We start from the raw sequence: 26,249 nt of genomic DNA, 5'->3' as shown, positions 1-26,249 counted from the left end.
GTACACATATTAATGTCTATGCTGTGTTTATGCCTGTACATGACCGCCTCCGTGGTCTAGAGGTAGAGCGTCCGTCCGGAGAGCGGAAGGTCTGGGGTTCGATCCCCGGCCGCGTCATACCAAAAGACGTTAAAAGATGGTTACTTTGTCTGGCGCTCGGCCTTAAGGGGCTAAAACAAGGACTGGTCGGCTCGGAGTTAGTATACTGTGTCTGAGTGGGATATTCATGTTAAACTGCGGCATGGTATCTCAGTGGGCTGGCACTATTAATCGGCATCAGTCCGGACTAGTACAAGCAGCCACACACACACACACACATGTGCATGCACGACGCTATATAAGTGCAATAATCTTGGACGCGACGTTAAACCCCATTTCACCACACCTCACTTATGCCTGTACAAGTATTTATGTATATGCTGTGTTTATGCCTGTGCTAGTGTTTATGTCTATGCTATGTTTATGCTTGCACACATATTTATGTATATGCTATGTTTATGCCTGCACACATATTTATGTATATGCTATGTTTATGCTTGCACACATATTTATGTATATGCTATGTTTATGCCTGCACACATATTTATGTATATGCTATGTTTATGCCTGCACACATATTTATGTATATGCTATGTTTATGCCTGCACACATATTTATGTATATGCTATGTTTATGCTTGCACACATATTTATGTATATGCTATGTTTATGCCTGCACACATATTTATGTATATGCTATGTTTATGCCTGCACACATATTTATGTATATGCTATGTTTATGCTTGCACACATATTTATGTATATGCTATGTTTATGCCTGCACACATATTTATGTATATGCTATGTTTATGCCTGCACACATATTTATGTCTATGCTATGTTTATGCCTGCACACATATTTATGTATATGCTATGTTTATGCTTGCACACATATTTATGTATATGCTATGTTTATGCCTGCACACATATTTATGTATATGCTATGTTTATGCCTGCACACATATTTATGTCTATGCTATGTTTATGCTTGCACACATATTTATGTATATGCTATGTTTATGCCTGCACACATATTTATGAATATGCTATGTTTATGCTTGCACACATATTTATGACTATGCTGTCTTTATGCCCGTGCTAGTGTTTATACGCGTACACGTGTTAATGTCTGTGTTTACACATACGTGCCACGAGCGCAGACATGTTACTGACAGACAGAACATCAACATCAGGTCTAACCAATGACCAACAGCTGAAACACTTGTTTATCAGGATTTTCTTTATTAAAAAATGTTTAAAAAATGTCAATGGTTTTCTTCTTTTTTTTTTGAGGTTCGTCTGTGAAGATATATATTTACCTCAAACCGCTTAAGTCTGAATTCGAGTACAAAGCATTTTTCCCTTACATGGGGCCTGCCAATCAGACAGCTTGTTTTCAGTGTCGGACGTCCGAGTTTCGACAACGACCAGTCGGGACGCACAGGTTGTCCTTCACATAAACAAAACACGCAAACAAAGGGGCGGGGTCCATGCCGGGCAAATATTGACGCTAGGCTCTCCACAGTGACATCGGGCTTTGGCGGCAGCCTTTCTCTATTGACAAACGAATCAACTTCTGTCGACAGTGCAGTGTGGAGCTTTAAACCGGCCAGGCCGTAACGTTGTAGGGTTTGATGTGTCCAAATGTCAAACATTTTTTAGGACTCTTCGAATTTCTGAGAATTGGCTCGGCAAACAGTTTACAGTAGGCGTCGATAGTTCAGCTAATTACAGCCTAACCGAGTCTCATCTTGATTTGTGAGCGGTTGACTACCTTAAAGGCGGGTTGGTCGACGCACCATTTGTCGGGGTCTGTGTAAGTGGCTCCGGTTATTCAAACAGCGCAGTTTTATAGTGTTGTTATAACTGGCTATTCTGTTATAACAGAGACAATTAGTGAACCAGAAACAGGTGCCCAGCCTTCATGTGAAGAGTTGCTTACTTTGCAAGATCCGCTGGTCGGGGGTTCGAGTCCCATAATCTGATTCTCCCTCACAATAATCTTTTGTCCTTCCGCACCTCATCTTCCCGAGGCAAGGGAGTTAACTGACTATAAAAATTCAGTTTCCAACCTTGCCGAACTAGGCTGGTATTATGGAGTTACATTTTGTCTGGACTAACGACCATCCAAAACCCATTAGTAATCGATCCACGCTATCACGGTACGATGAATCAACCAGCCAAGTCACACAGCCTGACCATCCAATACCCATTAGTAATCGATCCACGCTATCACGGTACAGTGACACAACAAGCCAAGTCACACAGTCTGACCACCCAATACCCATTAGTAATCGATCCACGCTATCACGGTACAGTGACACAACAAGCCAAGTCACAAGGCCTGACCACCCAATACCCGTTAGTGCAACACTTCGGGCTTTCCTCCCACATTAAGCTGACACGCCGTGATATAACGGGGAAGCTGTTAAAACCGGCGTTAAACCCAACTCACTCACTCTAATCATGAATCATGTCACATTTCCGGATATACTGAAGTCTCCGAGTGACTTTGTCGAATATATGTTTAAAACATCTATCGAGTTGATAAATGTCGTACAGGTTTAAAGTTGTCGGTCAAAAGGGCGGATTCTTTATCACTTCGGACTTTCTGATTGGTCAGTAGTGTTGTTTGATTGACAGGTGTCGAGAGCTAAACTGCCAGTCAAGAGGAATTGATATCAATTCCACCATGTAAACAATCACGTGATAACATAAGAATTTAAAATTAACATCAACATTAATCCGTTATTTAGCCTACGACTGATCCATCATATTTCGAGAAAAGAGGTTACATTGCAAAAGAATGAACGACTTGGGGATTCGAACCCGTTTGCTCTAGAGTTGAATTATCATATAAACGAAAATTGTGCGCTTTCTTATGATAACGATAAGTACTGCCCCGACAAGAACTCCAATGAGGGTCTTGTACAACATCGTCAGCTCTCGAGGAATGTGCACAATGCATTACAACAGGGTACTACGGGTCTCGGTGATAAAATTTTATCTTTATTTAAATGCCTAGACACATTTCCCTTTCATCAGCTCCGTACTCTGTCTTTACTGCATTACTCTAATGTTAACAATGATGAAAGCTTTATTGCTCTTGTCTGCGAGTTTGAACCAACTTCGTGTTCGACTGGTTTTAGCGATAAAGGTGTCGGCACTGGGACGGTCGCTGTTCGGAGCTTATCTAACATGAAAGGTGGAAAGCATGCGCAGTGCCCATATTTGAGATTTACATTTTACACCTCGAACATAATGAAGTCTTTATCTTTTCATTTGATGCAACGTGAATGTCTCTTTAATTCGTCTGGCGTCGACTGCCCCATTATATTTGTTGAGAAACAGTTGTGGAATACTGTGATGGTATTAATAGTACACGGTTCAGATTGTACCAGCACGCTATGGAGTTCACACCATGACACACTGGGCGTGGTTACCCGACAACATCGAGTCGTTAGTGACGAGGTAGATGCAAAATGGCTTCTTTTTGTGTTCACTTTTAAGTTGTGTTTTTGTATGTCTGTTTGTGTTTGTTGTTGTTTGTATTGTTATGTGGGGGTGGGGGGTGGGGGGTGGGGGGGCTTGTTGCAGGGATATTGGTTGTGGGTGGGTTGCCTTTTAGGAATGACGGGTAATGAACGGGTGTCTTTTGAATGCTTGGTTGATGGATCCCCGATCTACAATTGTGGATTAATGTCATGTATTTCTTTAAAATAATGAGTGAATTAATATACTTGAACTGGTCGACGATCCCCGAAACTCGGTACCCTTGCACAAGCCTCTAAACCCAGTATACTTACGCTAGCCTCTAAACCCATAACCCTTACACTAGCCTCTAAACCCAGTATACTTATGCTAGCCTCTAAACCCAGTATACTTATGCTAGCCTCTAAACCCAGTACCCTTACACAAGCCTCTAAACCCAGTATCCTTACACTAGCCTCTAAACTCAGTACCCTTACACAAGCGTCTAAACTCAGTACCCTTACACTGGCCTCTAAACCCAGTACCCTTACATTAGCCTCTAAACCCAGTACCCTTACACTAGCCTCTAAACCCAGTATACTTATGCTAGCCTCTAAACCCAGTACCCTTACACAAGCCTCTAAACCCAGTATCCTTACACTAGCCTCTAAACTCAGTACCCTTACACAAGCGTCTAAACTCAGTACCCTTACACTAGCCTCTAAACCCAGTACCTTTACATTAGCCTCTAAACCCAGTACCCTTACACTAGCCTCTAAACCCAGTACCCTTACATTAGCCTCTAAACCCAGTACCCTTACACAAGCCTCTAAACCCAGTACCCTTACACTTGCCTCTCAAACTTTCTAACCTGGTTGATGCATGTCATCGTGTCCCAATTGCATTTGATCGATGGTCATGATGTCAACGACTGGATTGACTCGATTATTTACAAACCGCCGCCATAAAGCTGGAATATTGTTGAGTGCTTCATTACACAACGACAACACAAAGCCATGTACCTTACTAACTGATCACCTAAAGGACAAGCAGTTCAAACATGTTACAATCACTGTTCATAAACTCGTCCATAAAATCCATTTTTAGCGCGAGAAAAAAATATATGATTTAATGAAATAACTTCATTGAAATTACGAAATAAATCACTTCCTCTAACTCAAGTGTTTCAAAGGGGGAAATCGGCGTTGTCAGAGCGTTGGCATATATTTAGCACAAGATTTAACGAAGCTCAGGTCAATGTAACCAAAGCTCCCCTCAATATTTAATATTTCCCTAATATCCCATAATTACCCTGCAAACATCGGAAGGCGCATCTGAAATGTGTTTTTGATTAACTTATTTCAGAGATAAAAATTGTTATAATAACAAATAATTGACGACGTGAAATGCCCGCGATAGCTATTTGTAAATCAATGTATGGCTAGTGTTGATGTTTGATGTTCGGGTGATAGTCGGTGTGTTCTCTAAGTCATGTGGCAGTGAATCGGCTACATGAAAATCATTAACTTCGCATGACAGACATAATCTCCCGAAAATCTTCAATAATCATGTTATTTTAAGCCTCATTCGTTATTTAACATGCAAGTAAATTTCATCGCCTGCCAAAACTGTTTATTTTACTAATTCATCTCCCAACGAATACCGTGTGAAAAGGTCAGGATTATTTCGCCCTTGGTTAGAACCTTTCTAGATAGCTGAAAATAAACTGATAATATTTGAAAGAATTAAGTACACTAATTTGGGGGATAAAAGTTTAAAGGTCACGTGATGCCTTTCAGCGATATCACGATCGGGGCAAAAAAATATAATAGTTCTATAAGTTGCATGCACATGAGTAAATTAATATATGATACTATTAAGACCAAATATGTCAAACAATTTTTGAAAGAAATGCAAACCGTCCGTAAACGTCCTGCAGTGAATTAATATGAAGATAAATAGATGAAAGAGTTTATCAAGTATGCTCGGCAGTTGGTTAGCCCTCGTTCACATTAAGCTGTAAGCCATCCGTCTCGTGTTTGGATTTGAGATATACTCTGATATTGTATAGATGATACAAAGATTTTAACGATGAGCTCATTTCCACTTATTTTGCGTGTCTGTGGTTAACTCCGACGCATAGTGTACATTATTCCTGTAATATCGCGTGTCAGCTTGATGTGGAAGGAAAACCCCAAGTGATGGAGGTAGTAAACGTCTACCGCTTTGGTGAAATCCACGAACACAACCTTTGTGCTGTCAGACCAAGGATCTTCAAGGCAAATCTCATGATCAACGAATCCTGGCACAACTAAGGGCCGCAACTCTACAAAGCGAATAGACCCCAGGGCCACCTTTGCCCATGCATTTATTTGTTTGATGTACAGAGACAGTTTCTATAAATTGTTAAGTTTCGAAGCTGCAGACATTTCCATGAACACGTTTAGGGCTCAAGGGGTGTTGGGATGGCCCAGTGGTTAAAGCGTTGCTCATCTCTCCTTCGGTTACCTGCATAGGTACAATGTGTGAAGTGGACCCTCCTTGTCCGATGAGGAAGATTTTCATGTACACTTTTAGGGATCAAGGGGCGTTGGGAGGGCCAGTGGTTAAAGCGTTGCTCCTTCGGTTACCTGCATAGGTACAAAGTTTGATGTGCATCCTGGGTGTCCGATGGTGATGATGACGACGACGACGACGACGACGACGACGATGATGATGATGGTGACGACGGTCATAAGTCTATGATAAGGAACTGGAGATACGCAATCTTAGCGCTAAGATTGCTTTGTAGAACGGGGGCCAGGTGAGCTTCATGGCCAGACATAAAGCTCCCCAGCCACATCATGATCTGGACGTAAACACGATAACCCACCCCTTACCATATACAGAAATGTCCCGGGGACCAATGACGATGTATCGGGTTATCCGGGGCTCGAGACAAGCGATGTGCCGGTATTGGAACATAGTACCGATATGGTTTCTGTCGCAGACGTGATCATGAGTTTATGTTTGAGGAAGCCATTGACCGCTACGCAAAGGCTGGAAGGCATAAAGTACCACATGACCTAAAACGTCACAATGGCATTGCCTTTGTGCACACAACTTTCACTATTTTAGGGCATCCAGTATTTCCTTTGTTGGTATAACCTGAGGCAAAATTATTCTGTTCAAGTAAGCTGCTGGTAAAAGAAAGTATACACCCATGAATGGTTATTCGATGGGGATGTATTTGATACGGGTATGTATTTGATACGGGTATCACTGTTGTTTGCAGTGTTCCGGCAACTGTTGACTTTTTTTAATATTATGGTCAAATCCAATTTATCAATGTATCCTATCTTTTGACGCGAGTTTAATTTCTTTAATAGATTATTTTTTCCAAAACAATGCCAACACGATAATTTAAGCCTCGTCTTGGGAACAGAATCAGTTTAAATTGGTCTTTGATGGCGAGTTGTGAGATTCAGGTAGAAGCCCACTTCATGACTGAGTGTTGTTTTACGCCGCCGCCAGCTTTATTCAAACTTTTTCACGGTGACGGGTAATTAATCGAAAAATTGGCTAGGAGAATCAATGGTTGACAGCATGAGCAAAGGCCCACGCCTCGGGGTGAGACGACATAGAGTCATTCAGGTAACTCAGTTTAACCACCCGTTTCCACTCTAGTCAATCTTTACAACACGCCTGTGCACTGGGGACCCAGAAAAGCACTTACAAAACCATAAAGCGTTACTACAATATCATTACTCTCTTTACGCTCCCAGTATATAGTACGGGATCATTCCGTCCATCGTGAAGCGAGGTTTACCCGTGTTTATGGCGTCTTGGTAGACAATAAAGGGGATTCGGCAGCAGACTTGGAGTCAGGGGGAAGCAATGTGGCGCTAGGGGGCGCCACGGAGCAGCGTTAACGCCGACCAGGCGGAGGGAAGCGGGGAACGACGCACCTGTTGATATAGACTGGGGAATGCGGAAGTAAGAGGGCAGCGTAGTAACAGTGTAGTAGTTTTAAAGGGACATTATCTATTGGTATGCCCTTATTGTTGAGGATGCGGTAAGGTGTCGACCTAGCATTGGTTCAGCCACATTGTTTTGTGTGTGCGTGCGTGCGTGCGTGCGTGCGTGCGTGCGCGTGCGTGCGTGTGTGTTACGTGGAATGTTGATTTGTGTTGCTGTTTAATTGTTTACTTTTTACCGGAGTTACAATAAGTCAGATTATAAACCGCCTCCGTGGTGTAGTGGATAGTGCGTCTGCCATTAGAGCGGGCGATCGGTGGTTCGATTCCCACGGCCGCTTCATACCAAAAGTCGTTAACAGATGGTACCCTGTCTGACGTTCGACACTAATGGCATAAAAAACAAGGTTGTTACGGCAAGCATGGGTTGCTGAAGATCTATTCTGACCCGGATCTTCACGGGTGCCATGTTTTGTAACCGCTTCGGATATACTTATTTATTTTATTAAGGGTGTAAGACAATAGTGTCTGGGTGGTGATATGCGACCCATCTTTGTTTATATTGTATGATGTTTTCTTTAACAATCTATGTCTTCTAGAATAATATTTTTATGAATAAACTTTTTTACACCAAATAGATTCTTCAACAATTTTAACAAATATTTTAACACAAATCACCACTATTTTTATTTATATTTTTTAACAAATTAGCATTCCTCTTTGGCGAGATAACTTAGTTGTGCGCCCGACATTAAATGAATGCAATATGAATGGGTGTGATTGGCGACTTTGTCATGGTAGGATTATATGAGCTTTAGTTTAAATATGCTTTTAAAGGAGAGTAAGGCGATAATTGTTTTCTTTTAGTTTGAGATCAGTTTCCTCCGAACAATAAATTAATCAAACTTCATTCTTAAACAACCACACACTTTGGTTCAAGAGCATATTTTACATATCATTCATGTATTACATAAAACACAAGACATATGGGATATACCAAGCCATCTGCTAGATTCTGCAGGTACATTATTATTTGAGGCTCTTAATTTAAGTTTGGGATATGAAATAATTTTTGGGAGAAGTAAATATTTTTCGAAGGAAGGCAAATATTTAAAGGAAGACTATTCGTTTCCGTCAAGCTTGACCGTAGAGTACTTTTCCATGATCGGAAGACGTCATCTATTCAGTGTTACAGTAAACTACGGTTATAACGAACTCAAAGGGGCCACTAGCTTTAGTTCGTAATAACCGTAGTTCGTTTTAAGCATATATACAGCATGTATACAGCAAATGGCCGGGACTAAAAACTAAGTTCGTTATATCGGTGAGTTTGTTATAAGCGTGTTCGTTATAAACGTAGTTTACTGTTTTTCTGTCGTTGATGTACGCCATGATAAGTTCTGGGGGTTATGTATCACACACTTTACTTAATCAACACGATAAAGTATATTTTCAACCACACTGAGCCAATCATTTTAGTATTAACATATATATTCACATCCTTTTCGGTCAAAGACAGTACTCCAATTAAAAAAAAGTTAGACTGAATACACAGATTCAATTGCGAAAGTGATGGGCGTGTGGGAATAAACTCTAAATATGAACACTACTTTCTGTAGATGTTGTTATCCTGGAATTCAAGCTATTCACATGTCTGGAATAAAACAGTGATGACATTCAAACTTTTTGGTCTTTATACCCCTACTTAAATAAGTAAATATTGGAGTGCTCTGTTTATGAGATTGTTCATCTCCAGGTACTGATTCGTCGAATATGCTGGAATACACAGTGCTGATCGGTGGAACCCTTTTTTCTTCTTCTCATCAATATAAGGCCACGGGTGGCCCAGTCGTCTTAGGCGCCGCGATTCGCTGTGCAGAGTTGCGTCCCTTGGGCACGCTAGAAACACATGATTGTAGGTTCGAATCCCGGTTCGCCCCGATTATGTTTCTAGGTTTGTCAGCACCATACCCGTGCTCGTGGGTTTCACCAAAGTGGTAAACGTCTGAGACCTGCATCACTTCGGGCTTTCCTCCCACATTAAGCTGACACGCCGCGATATACCTGGGCGAGTCAACGGGTTAAAGCGAACTCGATATATAACGAATAAGTCTAGTAAAGGGGGTTAAAGCTAACTCGATAGATATTTGATATTTTGTGAATAAAGAGGTTAAATTGTACTCATGTTTAAGCGAAGTCAACATATAACAGATATATGTATAACCTCGTTAATCCGGACCGCGTTATTCCGGACTCCGTTAGCCCGTACACCCCACATTCCGGACACACAATGTAGGAACGCCCACATATAAAGAGCATGATTCCGTTATACTGATTCCTTAGTCTGACGAACAACCGGGAAATTAACGGATTATCGGTGTTTTCGGGTATAGTATGACTCTATATTATCGCTGGCATTATATTATCGCGGCGTCGGTAAATCTCGTAATCCACTCCCCCTGTGGACTGTTTACTTATGCAAATCTAAAATTGCGTATGACATATTAAATAGGTCTGTAAGCGTGCGCCATTTCGATCTATTATAAATTAAGTCCCGCGATAATGTAGTGTACCATCCTACTATGTATTGAACTTCGTTTCCATCTTATCTCGTGTTTAAGGCGCCAATATCTCACAACCACAACTCACACTGAGTGAGTGTTATTTTATGTCGCAGTCAGCAATATTCAATGTATTTCACTGAGGCCTTAAATAATCGTGTCTGGACCAGGCAAACGCTGATACACAATCAGCCAGGGCCATCCTACAAAGTGATCTTAGCGCTAAGACGATCGTAACTCGTATACATTAACACAAACTTACGATAGTCTTAACGCTAAGTTCGCTTTGTGCAACCGGGCCCAGGCCACACATTGTGACTACCGGGTGCTCTGCATCTGCTGTAAGGGTTGAAAATATATCCATCAACTGTCATCCTAAAAACGATTAAATCAAAGTATTTTAATAATTACATAAATAAAACCTGAATGCACCCTCCGCCTACTACACCCATCGCCACCCACGGTTTTCTTTATTCCGTCAGACATACCCCGCCCAGAAACGACGACCGCGTTGAACTTCTCAAGCGAAAGAGGTTATCAAGTGCATTCAAGTTATAACTAAGGCATAATGGAGACATCTTTCTGCTTCACCGCAGGTTGCGATGGATGTAGTCTCTACCTAATGGCACAATACACATGTTGGAAAATACGACTATAATCATTACTTACATCAATGGGATGAATCTGCTCAAATATTATTTCACATTTAATGGCGTCTTATCTTTTGTGGACAGATGTCTGTGACTTGCAATAAGAAGACACATTGTGTCTGTATGTTTGTAAGGGTTGACCCGGTGTTGTTGCGGGGGCTGTAAGTAATGAACACAGGTATTAGTAATCGGTAGTAAACAGCATCAATGTAACTATTGCCTGCAGACCTTCACAGTACGGCTGTCGTCACTTGAGCGTGTCAGCTCTGCAGTAAGTACATCCGACATTGACGGATACCGTTTGACAAAGACACAACTGTTCGAGGTAGGAGTTTGAATGTATTAATCTGATGCTGTACACCTGTGCTTGTAATCTTGGTCCCCGAGGTCCTTCTTACATAAAATTGTAATCTTCGTTCCAATGTGTCTTTCATTACATAAAATTGTAACCTCGATTCCCAGGTGTCCAGTACTACATAAGTTGTAATCCTAGTTCCCAGGTGTCTTTCATTACATAAAATTGTAATCTTGGTTCCCAGGTGTCTTTCATTACATAAAATTGTAATCTTGGTTACCTAATGTCTTTCATTACATAAAATTGTAATCTTGGTTCCCAGGTGTCTTTCTTTACATAAAATTGTAATCTTGGTTCCCAGGTGTCTTTCATTACATAAAATTGTAATCTTGGTTCCCAGGTGTCTTTCATTACATAAAATTGTAATCTTGGTTCCCAGGCGTCTTTCATTACATAAAATTGTAATCTTGGTTCCCAGGTGTCTTTCATTACATAAAATTGAAATCTTGGTTACCTAATGTCTTTCATTACATAAAATAGGAATCTTGGTTCCCAGGTGTTCTTTATGACATCAACTTGTAATCTTGGTTCACAGGTGTCTTTCATTACATAAAATTGTAATCTTGCGTTCCAGGTGTCTTTCATTACATAACATTGTAATCTTGGTTCCCAGGTGTCTTTCATTGCATAAAATTGTAATCTTGCGTTCCAGGTGTCTTTTATTGCATAAAATTGTAATCTTGGTTACCTAATGTCTTTCATTACATAAAATTGTAATCTTGGTTCCCAGGTGTCTTTCATTACATAAAATTGTAATCTTGCGTTCCAAGTGTCTTTCATTACATAAAATTGTAATCTTGGTTCACAGGTGTCCAATATTACATATAAAAAAAATTCTAAGTGGGGCTTTCCATGTTGCCACCGATATAACTATATAGTATGCATACGTGCGTCCATTGTTGACATCTGATCCTAATTTCAGTCATATTCCTGATTTTCGGTAATTAAGCAATTAATTAATTTATTTATCTTTGGAACGTGAATTTAACAGTTACGCTCGAATGGGTATGTTTACTTCAAACATATCAGTAAAGTATAGACATTATCGCAATGTTTGTTATATTATGTATATATTTTAGCAATGAAATACTATATTTACGTGGAAATATTAAATCTATATTTCACTCGAGTGAAATAACATTTTCTGACGGAACTACGCCCAGTCCGTTTCAAAGGCAGTATCAGAGTTAGATAACATTTTTTAAATATTTTTAAATAAATACATGAAATAATTGTTTTTTATTTATACCTGACAAAGCTAGTAGCTTCATGGGTGGAGCAGTATGGTGACTTCTTATTCTTTTATAACGCCTCACGGGTGGTTATAAAGCACGTGCATATGTTTAATAACGTCCTCATGCCCCTGTCTCCTACCCAGAGTTCCTTGCGATGCAGCTCTGCCACAGGCCAACGGGATGTGACGATTCGTCACATCTCACACAGTCTATTCAACAAATTACCTGTGTTTGTCATCAACGTATTTTGTATTTTGAAAAGTCTGCACATATCGATAAACATATGTCATGAAATATATAGTTAACTATTATTGAGAACATAATATTAAACGTGAAAGCTCATTTTCATTTACGTATTTCTATGTTTACAATAGCTGTATGGCTCAATGTGTAGACACCCTACGGATGGATAGCGATACGGACATTTTGATATGTACATATACTACTCAAAAGAAGTTAAGGATTACCCGATTCTTTCATAATGGTAAAGTTAATCTGTCATGGCATGAGAGATTAACTATAGTAATATGAAAGAATCAGGTGATCCTTAACTTCTTTTGAGTAGTATATATATTGTCATACTCTCCAGTCTTACAGTTGTAGTAGGATACCCTACTAATTCTGCAAAGACAAACTGTAGACCGCTCTTGGCCGACTGCTATAATTTCAGAATTAGCACATTTGTTCACAAACAAACAAGTACGGTCACGTGATATGCAAATTTGCTTGTGGCGACGCATGTACTGCTATAGACTAACATCTATAGTCTTTGAAAAGATTTTTGTTTTGTTTTTTTAGACCGTCGTTAAATTATCTTAATGCAATATAATAAAAAGGACCTCAATAACTCTCTTCATTTTCAGAAGAAAGAAACTGCAGTAATCTAGACTAATCTAAACTATTATAGAATTGCATGGGTTGTATTGGATATATTTGTGTCAGGATCCATTCAGACAGATCAGCACTGCGACATTATATCAGTGTCCGTCTTACTCTCGCTATTTCAAACGTATTTGTTGCGAGTCTTGACAGATCATAGGCAACCGCAGAAAGCCACGGACATGACCAAGTCAAGTCAAATATGCCAACACAGCTAGGCATGAAGACAGGGGGTGGTTTCGCAAACTTTAGAAGCTATAATGTATATGGCCACACCCAGTGTCAGTGTCAGTGAAAAATGACACAGTTTTTAACCTTAAGGCAGGTAGCTGATACTGTACATTTGTTTGTTTGTTGTTTAACGCCTCACTCAACAATAGTTCAGCTATATGACGGCGGTTTGGAAATCGAGCCTGGACCAGACAATCTAATGATTGGTATCATGAGCATCGATCCACACAATTGGGATACGATGACATGTATCAACCAAGTCAGAGAGCCTGACCGCCCGATCCCGTTAGTTGCCTCTAAGGACAAGCATGGGTTGCTGAAGTTTACACAGGCCCCTGTGGTTTTGATATGCTTGCTTAGCGTGTCTATTCATCTCTGGCGTTTTATGCAAAGTAGCAGTGTAATAGTAGTTTCGTAAATACAATATGGCACACACTCTCATATATGACGTCATAATTACGTCTTGGAACAATACCATGACGTCAATGAACAAACGGATGTCATTGCTGTCAGTTTTGGGAAAAGGTTCAACATTTTCACGTGTTTCCCGAATACTAAATTAAAAATAATTGAATCCTTAGTAGTTAATCTTATAATTAGATGATATACTTATACGTCTAGGTTAATTAAGTCGTCGCCTCTTGTCTCTTTACGTGTCTTGTAAGCCATTCGTCAACACTCGTGCTTTTCCGGCTTGTGCCGGAATGATACGGAATGATCACGGAATTTGGACAGGAGATGTCGCGAATGTGATATTCTTTCATAATATAACGGATAGAGTTTTCGATGCGAGGAACCGGTCTTATAACCTTGTATCTCCAGGATCTATTTTCAAGCGGCTTAAATCGATGCAATGACTAATATTCCAGTTATATGACGGAGGGCTGTGAATAATCGTGTCTTGACCAGACAATCAGTGATTGACATCATGATCATCGATCTACGCAATTGGGATACGATGACATGCATCAACCAAGTCAGTGAGCCTGACCACCCGATCCCGTTAGTCGCCTCTTACGACAAGCATGGGCTGCTGAAGACCAGTTCTAGCCCGGATCTTCACGGGGGTATTATAATCTGGGACAATGGGGAAGACAATAGACAGTACCAAGTCGCGGATATTCACGGAAAGTCTTGATAACATCTTGCGCGCTTGTGACACGTGTCAATCATATCGACCCGTGAGTCAACAAGTGTTCGATGGCTGTACAAATGGAATACTCGTGTAATCTGCGGATCGCTATGACCGGGTAATTTAAATTTGAAATACAAAACCAAGACGCAAATGACACTTTACCTCTACCACTACACTATGACGGGGAGAGCTGGAGCTCTTGAAACTTCTCGAGAAAACAGAATACTTGTTGAAACTAGGATGGATTACTGTTTGTGGCATGTGTAGTTTGTGGTTAAATAAAATTATTTTCTGCCCCTCATTTTTCCCTCCCTCTCTCTCTCTCTCTCTCTCTCTCTCTCTCTCTCTCTCTCTCTCTCTCTCTTAATCCACCCCATCCTCTCTCTCTCTGTTACCATCTGTTACCCCCACCCCATCCCCTCTCTCTCTGTTACCATCTGTTACCCCCATCCCCTCTCTCTCAGTTACTCCCACCCCCCTCTCTCTCTGTCTCTCTGTTACCCCCACCCCAACCTCCCTCTCTCTCTCTCTCTCTCTCTCTCTCTCTCTCTCTCTCTCTCTCTCTCTCTCTCTTACCATCTGTTACCCCCACTCCACCCCACCCTCTCTGTTACCATCTGTGATCCCCACCCCCTCTCTCTCTCTGTTACCCCCACCCTCTCTCATCACCTCTCTCTCTCTCTCTCTCTCTCTCTCTCTCTCTCTCTCTCTCTCTGAATAACGAGACTTCGCGACCAACGAATAAAATATAATACAATATCGTTATCACAAGTGATTATAAAAAAAATATCACTTATGGTTATAAGTCATATTTACGATTATTAAAAAGACAGATTTTAGATTTACGACCAATGAAAATGAGCAATGGATCCCAATGGCCCCCGTCGGGCCGTGTATATTACCCAGAGACGACTACTGTCTAAATACAAGTGCCCCTCTTGACAGTGGGTTAATGCTTGTAGTCGACAGGCCACGACCAACAAACATAGCCTTTGTGTGACGATAACCGTTCCCATTACGATCAGCCGGGGTTAGGAGAGTTGGTCTGGCGAGCAGCATTCATCTCCTTGTTGCGGAGTATATATTCATTATCTGCGGGTTAATATCAAAATTCGATGCCGGCTTCTGCTAGGTCTGCTAATCTTACGGAACTTCAGTTACATCTGCTGCTTCTTCTTTAATTACTACTACTACTACTACTACTACTACTACTACTACTACTACTACTACTACTACTACTACTTCTACTACTTCTACTTCTACTTCTACAACTACTACTACTACTACTAAGTGACTATGCTTGTCGTAAGATGCGACTACGGGGTCGGGTGGTCAGACTCGCTGATGCATGTCATCGTATCCCAATTGCGTGGATCGACGCTCATGATATCAATCACTGGATTGTCTGTTTCAGTCAAATAACTGGAATATTAGTCATTGCATCGATGTAAGCCGCTTGAAAATAGATCCTGCTACTACTGTCGCGCTAGTTTTACTACTACTGCTACTACTACAACTACCACTACGACTACTGCTGCTGCTACTACTACTTCCACAACTGCTTCTTCTGCTACAGCTACTGGGACAACAGGACCGTCGCCATGAAAGCCTGTCCACGAACTCGGAAATATCACGAAATATTAAGTCGACTGGTACGGCGTGTGTGACATCCCGAAGTGAGTGAGTGAGTTGGACTTTAACCTGCATCGAACAGTATTTCAGCTGGCTTTATGTAAGATGAAATCTTACAACCCACGTGACAGTGGCATGGGCCTTTAAACCTTTAGTGAAACCCGTTAGCCTGGGTATGACGCTTTCAGACCAAGTATCACAAGGGGCCGAATTTAGGATTCGAACCAGAAACAAGGGACGTAACTCCGTACAGCGGGAATCAGCCATTTTGAGCTGGTGAGTGACTGTTGGTTTACTCCGTTATGAGCCTTATGACGTCTATAACATCGAACCTGGACCACACGAACTGATAGGTACAACAAAGAATACAGGACTATTGAAATATCTTATTGAAATGTATATGAGTACGAGACAACAAGTTGCGCCTTGGTAATGAAGTTTTATAACCTGCCAGTCCAAAGACGGTTGATATGTAATTAACTTACCAGACACGTTTGCCGTTATTTACATCCTCATATGGGACCAGTCATCACACTATCGGGGGCACGGGTGGCCCAGTCGTCTAAGGCGCCGCGATTAGTTGTGCTGAGTAGCGTCCCTTGGGCACGCCAGAAACCTATGATTGTTGGTTCGAATCCCGGTTCGCCCCGATAATGTTTCTAGGTTTGTCAGACTATACCCGTGCTCCTGGGTTTCACCGAAGCGGTAAACGTCTGAGACCTGCATCACTTCGGGCTTTCCTTCCACGTTAAGCTGACACGCCGTGATATAACTTGAATACTGTTAAAAGCGGCGTTAAACCCAACTCTCTCACTCACTCATCACACTATCTCCGAAATCCGACTTAAAGGAAGCCATCAAGCGATTCTGAAAGACTGGATGGCCTATAATAACTCGTGACCACAGAAAGTCTCAATCCCCTTTCCGCACACGACACCTGTATTATTACCACTACACCATATTTGGACATATATCACAACATACGGGTAGCACAAATCCGCGACACTAATAATAGTTCATTAATATATTCATTTGGGGCATAAAGCAGCCTTTGAAATAAGAGATCGATGATAACCTTTAATAGAGCATTAATGTAACTGCAATATTGCTTACTTACCTTATTCACATGCTGGGTTGGTGTCTACCAACCACAAGGGATTTTTACAATTCATCATCTTCCAGAAGTAAATCAAAAACATGCTCCCTTTCACATAACATAATTACTACTTAATCAAAATAGTTTTGAGACGCCCCCTCCATATGATGTTCCTCCTTGTAATAACATGCTGCTTGAATTTACGAGCCGGTGCCCCTTCATGTTGGCGCACGCCGGGTGAGAGGGTGGGTCGGGTAGACATGTCGGCGATGTTCGAGACTACTCGCCACCTTACGGTAGACAGTCGGTCCGACTTCGGAGGTAAGGGCCAATACGAGTGGAGGAATTTATGACAGCCGTGTTTAAAAAATTGCTAATACAATTATGACTAGACTTCGGGGGACGCCTGCTTTGTTCTAATACGTCTTTGTAGACGTCTATACACTACTATCATTAAAATGATATTTGCATAATTGAAAAACTATTTCACCTGGTTTCCGCCTAGTTAAAATGCCAACGGAGCGCACACAAGTGGAGGTGGGACTATATATTGGGCTCTAAAAAATATTGAAATAATTTGCTCGAACTTGTAATTTTTGTAGAAAGTGGTTATATAGTATGTGAACCGAGTGAACTTTACTGAATGTGGGAACAGTGCGGATGGAGAAATTACCTGGTGCTATGTTTGACTTGAATTGTTTGATAGGCATTACTTGATCTATACGTATACCGAAACGTCGGCTTTACAGTATTAAAGAAGTTGTTATCCATAAATTGCGTCTACTTCATGTTTGACTTGAATTGTTTGATAGGAAACACTTGATCTATACCGAAACGTCGGCTTTACGGTATTAAAGAAGTTGTTATCCATAAATTGCGTCTACTTTATGTTTGACTTGCTTAAAATTTGTTACGACTATTAATGCCGGCGCCGATAACGTTTTGCTTGTTGGTAACGTCAACGTCATGGACGTATCTGTATAGAGTTGGTTATACCAGAGACCATATGTATATGGTCTCTAGTTATGCGCTACTATCACAGTCTACGTTGTTATCAAGATATTGTCGCCGATACTGCTTTATGGTTGCTTATACGAAATCATCGTCTTGTACGTTGTCACTGACGTCGTATTCAACATAATTAACGTCATAACGTCGCCGACGTTTCTTAGGTTTGTTACGGAAACTTTCGTCGAATTCGTTGTCACTTTTGTCATAAACTCCTCCATCATAGTTGTTATCTTCGCCGATACCTTTTTACGACTATGTTGTCAACGATGTCACTGACGTTGGCGTCTTTTTAAGATTCATAACAACATACTGTTGTCGTCTTTGACGACGTTGTCATAGTCACATTTTTTGTTTTTATTTTTTAAAGTTCAGTGCCAATGGTAAGGAATTAGGAATCAGCACGTGCTTAACAAGGGGAGCACGTGCTTTACCTGTATGCACGAAAATCGCGAAAATAAAGTGTTTGAACATACCACACACTAATTAGGAGATAATGATACCGTTTTTTGGGGTACAGCGGGACTACTTGTTGATTTAACCGTGCAAAACTGGATTTGGAACCCAAAGCGCAGCATTCATGGTAGATTTAGAGAATAACCTACTCGGAATTGCGGATTACCAGTGAATTTATGCTGTTAGTTTCGAGCTTTGGCGATACTCCGTAATGCCGAGTTATGCCATTTTTTATTATATCCATAGTCATTTTGGGGGCGAAAATGTAGAAACTGTGAGTTTGTAATATCCTGATCTCAAATGGAGACATCTGTTGGAACTAAGTCACACAAAAATCGCCCTGACGTCATGAACAATGGATGACGTCATATACAATTATCCGCGACAATGCCTTCACATGGCGTGACGTTGCTATCTCTTCGCAAACAATGAAAACAATGAAACAATTGGTTTACCGCCCAGTGACAATTAATGAAAATAATTTTACCTATATCCATGCCCTTATCGGTAGTATAATCATTTAACTAACTCACTTTTGTTTATATGTCCGGATGCTGAATAAAACCAATGGAATGAATGGTGCGATGACGACATAAAATTTCGTAGAATTACATATTATCACATGTGACCTATTTATTTTACCATGCCATAAAATGAACTGTTTATATGTCATTAACGTGTACCTTACTAACTGTCAATCAAAACTCTGACGTTTATGAATGTTTATACAACAACAGCAAACCCGTTATTCGTCAAGGGGTCTGTTTATGCCTCTCCTAATCTTGACGAGATGTTTATTTGTTTACAGGCATTCAAATTGCGGTTAGGTTAAACCACGAATTCCTCTGTCCCTAAACTCAATATCATGCCTAAGCTTATGGACGTGGGACTGTGTGTGGTGGAGTGGGTAGTGTGGGTGGGGTGGTGTTGTGGGGTGGTGTTGTGGGGTGGTGGGGGCACGGAAAGCTTAAAATATGCTAGAGGAACACAAATAAATCCTTCCGCGGAAAAAATGCGATTGTAAGCCAAATACAGTAAACTACGTTTATAACGAACACGCTTATAACGAACTGACGGATATAACGAACTTACTTTTTTTGTCCCGACTATTTGCTGTAGTTATGCTGTATATATGCATATAACGAACTACGGCTATAACGAACTAAATTGAGCGGTCCCTTTGAGTTCGTTATAACCGTAGTTTACCGTACATTTGTTATTTTATTTAAGTTTTGTTGAAACACGAGTTTACCGCATAAACCTTTCCACATAAAAATATTTCATATATTTAAAAACTTTAAAATCAAATACAAACATATTTACAAAGTAATATAATGTCAACACGTTAGCCTTCTAAATGACAGAACGCGCAGACCATAAAAGCGTCACATGAAAATATTCCGCGTTCCTCAATCATGTTTTGCTCTTGTTGAACTGGGATATAAAACTATTAAGTCCTGGGTACATGAAAATAATTTGAAGCATAGTTTAAATTTCATCTCACGGTAAACCGTCTTGACAGCAAACCGACTTCAGACACGGAGATGTCGTGTTACAGCATATCCGTCGCCATGTACACGCTTGCAACATCCACGTCAGTCATAAAACAACGTAGACATGACCACAGCCACCGAAAACGACGTTGCAACGTCTAGACTAAACTATGGTTGAAATTAAACTTTAGACATGTAATCATTTGTTTTCAGATTCTCGTGTGGACGTGGCACGCACTTAACAAGATTTATTCGGAACTAGAGTTAAGGGGTTAGGGGTTTTATAATGAAATGAAGGTTTATTTTAATTTTAGATTTTATCTTGCTTTGTTGTTGGTTGTGTTTTAATGGTTTTACATAGATAAGAAAATATGTTTCGTTTCGGGTCAAGCTGTCATCTACTCCTCTCTTTAAAGTACAATCACTATATGTGTAATATGCGCATCTGTAAAAATAATAAAAAGTTTTTAAAAAATTAAAAAATGATGCGTTTCGTAGATTACCTTAAGTTTTAAATTGTGTCTCGCCGTTTGCGAAGATTGTTATAGTTTAGAGTCTGCTTTGCTAGAAATTGTTTAGCCGTCAAATATTTTCTTTTGTTGATTCTGTCTTGATTCCTTTGATGTGCATATTATAACTTCTTTTTACATAAGTTAAAAACTTTTTTGGAGAAATAGGAAAACAACAATGCCAAACTTATTTAATTACGTTTTATGTTTTTGATTCTGAGCCAGAAATTCACCGGCATTTATACAAGTAAAACTGACGCAACTATAGGTCTTTATGCAAAACTATAGAGAAAATAATTACATTTCAATCATAACATGGTTAAGTGAGAGAAATCATTTGAATCTTCGGGGCTCGTTGATTCTACTTCTTGAATCACCAGATTCTCATCAGTGAGTGAGTATGGTTTTACACCGCTTTTAGCAATATTCCAGCAATATCACGGCGGGGGACACCAGAAATGGGCTTCACACATTGTACCCATGTCGGGAATCGAACCCGGATCTTCGGCGTGACGAGCGAACGCTTTAACCACTAGGCTACCCGACAGCCCCTTTCTCGTCAGTGATTATGATTTATGCCGCTTTTAGCAATGTTACAGCGGAGGCATCAGAAATGGTCTTCACACAGTGTACCGATGTAGGGAATCGAACCCAGGTTTTCGGCGTAACGAGAGAACGCTTTAAGCTCTAGGCTACCTCTCCGCACCCATTTTATATTAATGTCAGGGCGAATTTGGGAATTGCAATCCGATCACTGGACTGTGTCACGCAACTTGTGGTGAGAATATGGCCAACCCGTCCCCATTCCTAGCTTTTCTAACTATTTTAATCACTTGGTGATACACTAGGATTGTATTGAAAAAAGTATATTGTCCCCGAAAAGGCTTCATAATAATCATGCTTCATACTGCTGGAGTAACAAGAAATTGTCTTCCACAAAGGTTACATTGTTGCAAGGTGTTTTTAGAGAGAGAAAAACATATAGGGTCATAGTTAAATATATATCTGGTTTTGCATCTGCAGCTGAAGCAATATCTGGTCTCCAAATTTCAGCAGTACACCTCGGATAAAAAATGGAGGCTATTTTGTAGTCCAGCACACTGGACACTTCTCTCTTACATCATGAGGGGAGGTAGGGTAGCTTGTTGGTTAAAGTCTTCCCTCGTCACGCCGAAGACCTGGGTTCGATTTCTGGTGTCCCCCGCCGTGATATTGCTGTAATGATGCTGGCGTAAAGCAATACTCACTCACTCACTCTCACTCACTCACTCTCACTCACTCACTCACTCACTCTTTCGACCACTAACTCACTCACTCACTCACTCAGTCTCACTCACTCACTCTCACTAACTCACTCACTCACTCACTCTCACTCACTCACTCACTCACTCACTCTCACTCACTCACTCACTCACTCACTCACTCACTCACTCACTCACTCACTCTCACTCACTCACTCACTCTCTCTCACTCACTCACTCTCACTCACTCACTCACTCTTTCGACATTAACACAATTTGTTTGCATCAATTAAAGTTTATTTCCTCATTATCATGTGAACGATAATACACGAGATACTACGAGACCAGACACGTGGCTAATAACTCAATGGACATGCCCAACGAGTTCAAGGCCATGCATCACTTAAGCAATGGGGAATGACTCAAGTGGGCATAGGGAGATATATAAAATTCCAGCATGAAAGCGGGTACTTTGGTCTGCATGAGACTAAATCATACAGAACTCCTTCAATACACTTAGGTTAGAATGTTATATGCTGGAGAGCTGTCAAGGAGCGGCTGACTTGGAGATGCTTTATGCTCTCAACATTAAACCAAGCCACTGCGTCATCGTCTGGCCGCAACGTCGCGACTCTCGCACAGCTGACGACTTCGTTTGTCGTCACTGATTACTCACTTCAGGTGGAGACGCCATAACTATTTTCATTTTCAATGTTAAAAATCACTTCTCACAAAAAGGTACACTGAAAAACCTGAGACAATCCCTATGATGGCGACACAGGTAAGTAGCCTCGTTTTGAATCCCATTTACCCCCGTAGTGATGTCGACGGTTGTGTTTGCGTGAATTGTTATAGGTTTATGGGTTGTGTTTAGGTTTATAGGTAGACACGAATTAACCCCGAGGAAGATTTAAGAGGGCTGGCTTGGTTTCTGTCTGATTGGTCTGTCGCGGCGAAACATGCGGCATAAATTCAACACATGTTCCGTCTTACAAGAAATATTCCCCGAGTCGTTGAAAGGAGGTCGCGGGTGACCACGTGATGCCGTGCAGGGTAATGAGAAAATACCGCATATCATGAAAAAAATAAAAACTCTTGTCTGGCATTTGGGCCCAAAGCACCAGGTACATTCGTGATGCACACAACAGTTTCACAGCTGTTAAAGGAAGCCATCGAGTGACATTCAAAGGCTGGAAGACCTGCAATAACACGTGACCTCAACACGTCACAGTGGACGCCCCTTTCTACACACAAAATAAAAGCCCGTTCCATAAAGCTATCCTAGAACGACTATCGTAAGCCTATGTTAACGTTTTGGAGTTACGTTTATTTTAGCGCTGAGATCGCTTTGTGGAGGGGGCCTTGTGTTACTACCACTTGTAAAAACTTATCTGTAGAAACAAACAGTGACGCTCAACATGGCGCAGGAACGTACGATTGTGTAAGCCTCGTTTTGGGACTCAGCTGCGAGTCAAGGTCATCCTTTAACTAGGATAACATCTCGTATATTCTCGTAACAATTTGTAATTAAAGTAAAGTCATGGGAATTATTAGCGTGTCATTTCCATTTCATAAAAATATATATATATGGGCGGTCGGGTAGCCTAGTGGTTAAAGCGTTGGCTCGGGTTCGATTCCTGACATGGGCACAACGTGTGAAGCCCATTTCTGGTGTCCCCAGCCGTGATATTGCTGGAATATTGCTAAAAGCGGCTTAAAATCAAACTCACTCACTCTGAGGGAAAAAATACATCTTCACAATAGAATGCCAGTCTAAAATAATCAATGTTATAGACGTCAAGGAGTGAAGTTTGCACTCTGCATTTGAAATAGTGATTAATGATTCAAACAGCCATTCTTGTCTGTGTCAAATGAAACTCGCAGTGTATATAAATTGCGTCGATTCTCAAGTATAGTGGTACAAGTTCGATCAAGAATCACTTATTTCTAACAAATCATGCTCAACAACCCCGCAAATACAACATACAGAGAGAGCATCACTGGTCGTTTGTTCTTGATCACGGGTTAGAACTGGTTTTCAGCAACCCATGCTTGTCATAAGAGGTGACTAAGGGGATCGGGTGGTCAGGCTTGCTGACTTGGTTGATGCATGTCATTGTATACCAATTGCGTGGATCGGTGCTCATGGTGTCAATCACCGGATTGTCTGGGCCACTCGATTATTTACAGACCGCGTCATATAGCTAAAATATTGTTGAGAGCGGCGTTAAACAACAAACACACACCCTGAGTCGTACACTGATGGGGGTGACAATTTGTTGTGCGTCCTTGGACCATGCAAGTATTCAAGGATTACGGGTTTCAATCTTATATTCGCGGAAATCACTGCCGCAAGATGTGGTTCAGGGTCATTCGTGACCAACTCGTGTTATTCCGGGACAAGCCGAATAGCGACTCGTGCCCCTCTCGTGGCCATTTTTGCGACCGGGTTCCGTCTTAGCGCAAACGGGCATACCTAAAATAATTGTGAACTCGTTGCGTAATGGTTCACACATTTTCCCCAGATTTCCCACATTATTTCAGATGCAATTTAAAGCACATCGGGGCGTGCAGAATTATACAGTATGATTGAACATATTTAACTGTGTCTTTGGTATATTTTTAGATGCAAGACATATATAAATTCAAAAATTATTTGAGTGATTCTTTGACGAAGAACTTGAAAGCATACGCGCATTCTGATTGGTTTGTCGTATTTTCGCACATAACATTCATCGATGGGGGACGAGTCTTCTTGCAGGTTACGGGAAGGGGGCGAGTGGTGACGAATGGTTCAGGGTATGTATAGGCAAGGGAGGTAACGCAAGTCACATTCAGCTGTCCGGATGTTCAATCATACGGACAATACTATCTGGATAAACGAGGTTTCCCTGAAACACAATGGTTTGCCTCTAGGATATTCCTGCACAGAAGACACTGTAAGAATAAATAGTATTCGTAGTTTATAAACGAGGGAGCGGGTGATTGCGTTGGATTTCACGTCCTTTAACCAATGATCAGCAATATTACGGCGGGGGACACCGGACATGGGCTTCACACATTGTACCTAAGTGGGGATTCGAACCCAGGTCTACGGTGTGACGTTTAATTGCTTGAACCACAAGCTTACCCAGTCGCCCTATTTCTGAAAGAAGCTGACATTGACATACACGTCATCCGTAGTGGGTGAGTTGGATTTTACGCCGCTTTTAGCAATATTCCATTGTACCCATGTTGATAATCGAACCCAGGTCATGGCGTGAGGAGCCAACTCTTAACCTCTTGGCTACCCCACCGACTATAGAAGCCTTAATATACAAATCGTGTACATCTTAGGTGGTGTGGTGAATAGGGTTCAACGTCGCGTTCAGAATTATTGCACTTATATAGCGACACAGTACACTGACTCCGAGTCGACCAGTCTTTGTTTTAGCCCCTTAATGTCGAGCGTCAGGAAGGGTAACAACAAGTACCATCTTTTAACGTCTTTTGGTAGGTAGCAGCCGGGGATCGAACCCCGGATCTTCCGCTCTCCAGGCAGACGTTCTACCACTAGACCACAGAGGTGGTGGTATATCTTTAGATATATATGTCAATGTCAAGTAAACGTGGGTATGTTTGGGCCTGGAGCAGGCAAACCAGTGGTTGTTAAACTGGATCTGGCCCTCAGGCTCGTTAACTCGGTCATATCCAGCTCATTTGATCTTTGCTCATGCTTTCAACCACTAGTTTGCCTACCGACTCGATTATTTGCAGGTTGCTGTGATATACCGGGAGGTCTGCTGACTGTGACGTTATCGATTCTCACCCTTTGGCTAGCCTCACGAACAGTCACTGGTTGAATCGACCGCTCATGAGTAGATGCACAGACGAAGACACATTGATAAGTAGATAGTCTTGATCAACGCCATGTGATTCATAATACGAAGATAACGATAGAAGCAAAACTGTCAATTTCAACATCTTTATCAGCTCCTTATCGCCCAGCTCTTATTCAACAATCATGAAATGAGATAATCAACACGAATTTTTATTCAGATAAATTTCTACGTTAAGTTAAGCACGTAAATTCAAAATGGCCGCTAATACCTGGCACGATGCCGCCGCCATTTTGACAGCTCGAGCAAAAATGGCGACGCTCATCTACTCCCCGTGGCTCCAAGAAGACCGCTAATGCTGATCGTATACTCACCTCAGGATTCATGCCAATACGGGAGTCTGGAAATATACAACAAATATTTCCACTCGATAAAACCAGGCTTCGTGTCGCCACTGCAGCAGACTACACCGGATATTCCGCCGT

The 26,249-nt window shown here is 41.2% G+C and overlaps 1 protein-coding gene across 1 annotated transcript in view; it reads left to right on the top strand.

The window, feature by feature from the left end:
• The first annotated feature begins 10,981 nt into the window (after window positions 1-10,981).
• The window catches only part of LOC139447384 (chordin-like protein 2), a 66,428-nt gene continuing 51,160 nt past the window's right edge, over window positions 10,982-26,249 (top strand). Inside the window, exon 1 of the mRNA XM_071228708.1 lies at window positions 10,982-11,001. The gene's annotated coding sequence lies outside the window, so the exon portion shown is untranslated. The remainder of the gene's footprint in view (window positions 11,002-26,249) is intronic.

The sequence above is a fragment of the Haliotis cracherodii genome, unplaced genomic scaffold (assembly GCF_022045235.1).
Source record: "Haliotis cracherodii isolate W230 unplaced genomic scaffold, xgHalCrac1.p SCAF_7, whole genome shotgun sequence".
NCBI classification, from domain to species: Eukaryota; Metazoa; Mollusca; class Gastropoda; order Lepetellida; family Haliotidae; genus Haliotis; species Haliotis cracherodii.
The sequence above is the reverse complement of the archived record's forward strand: the minus strand, read 5'-3'. Positions and strand labels throughout refer to the sequence as shown.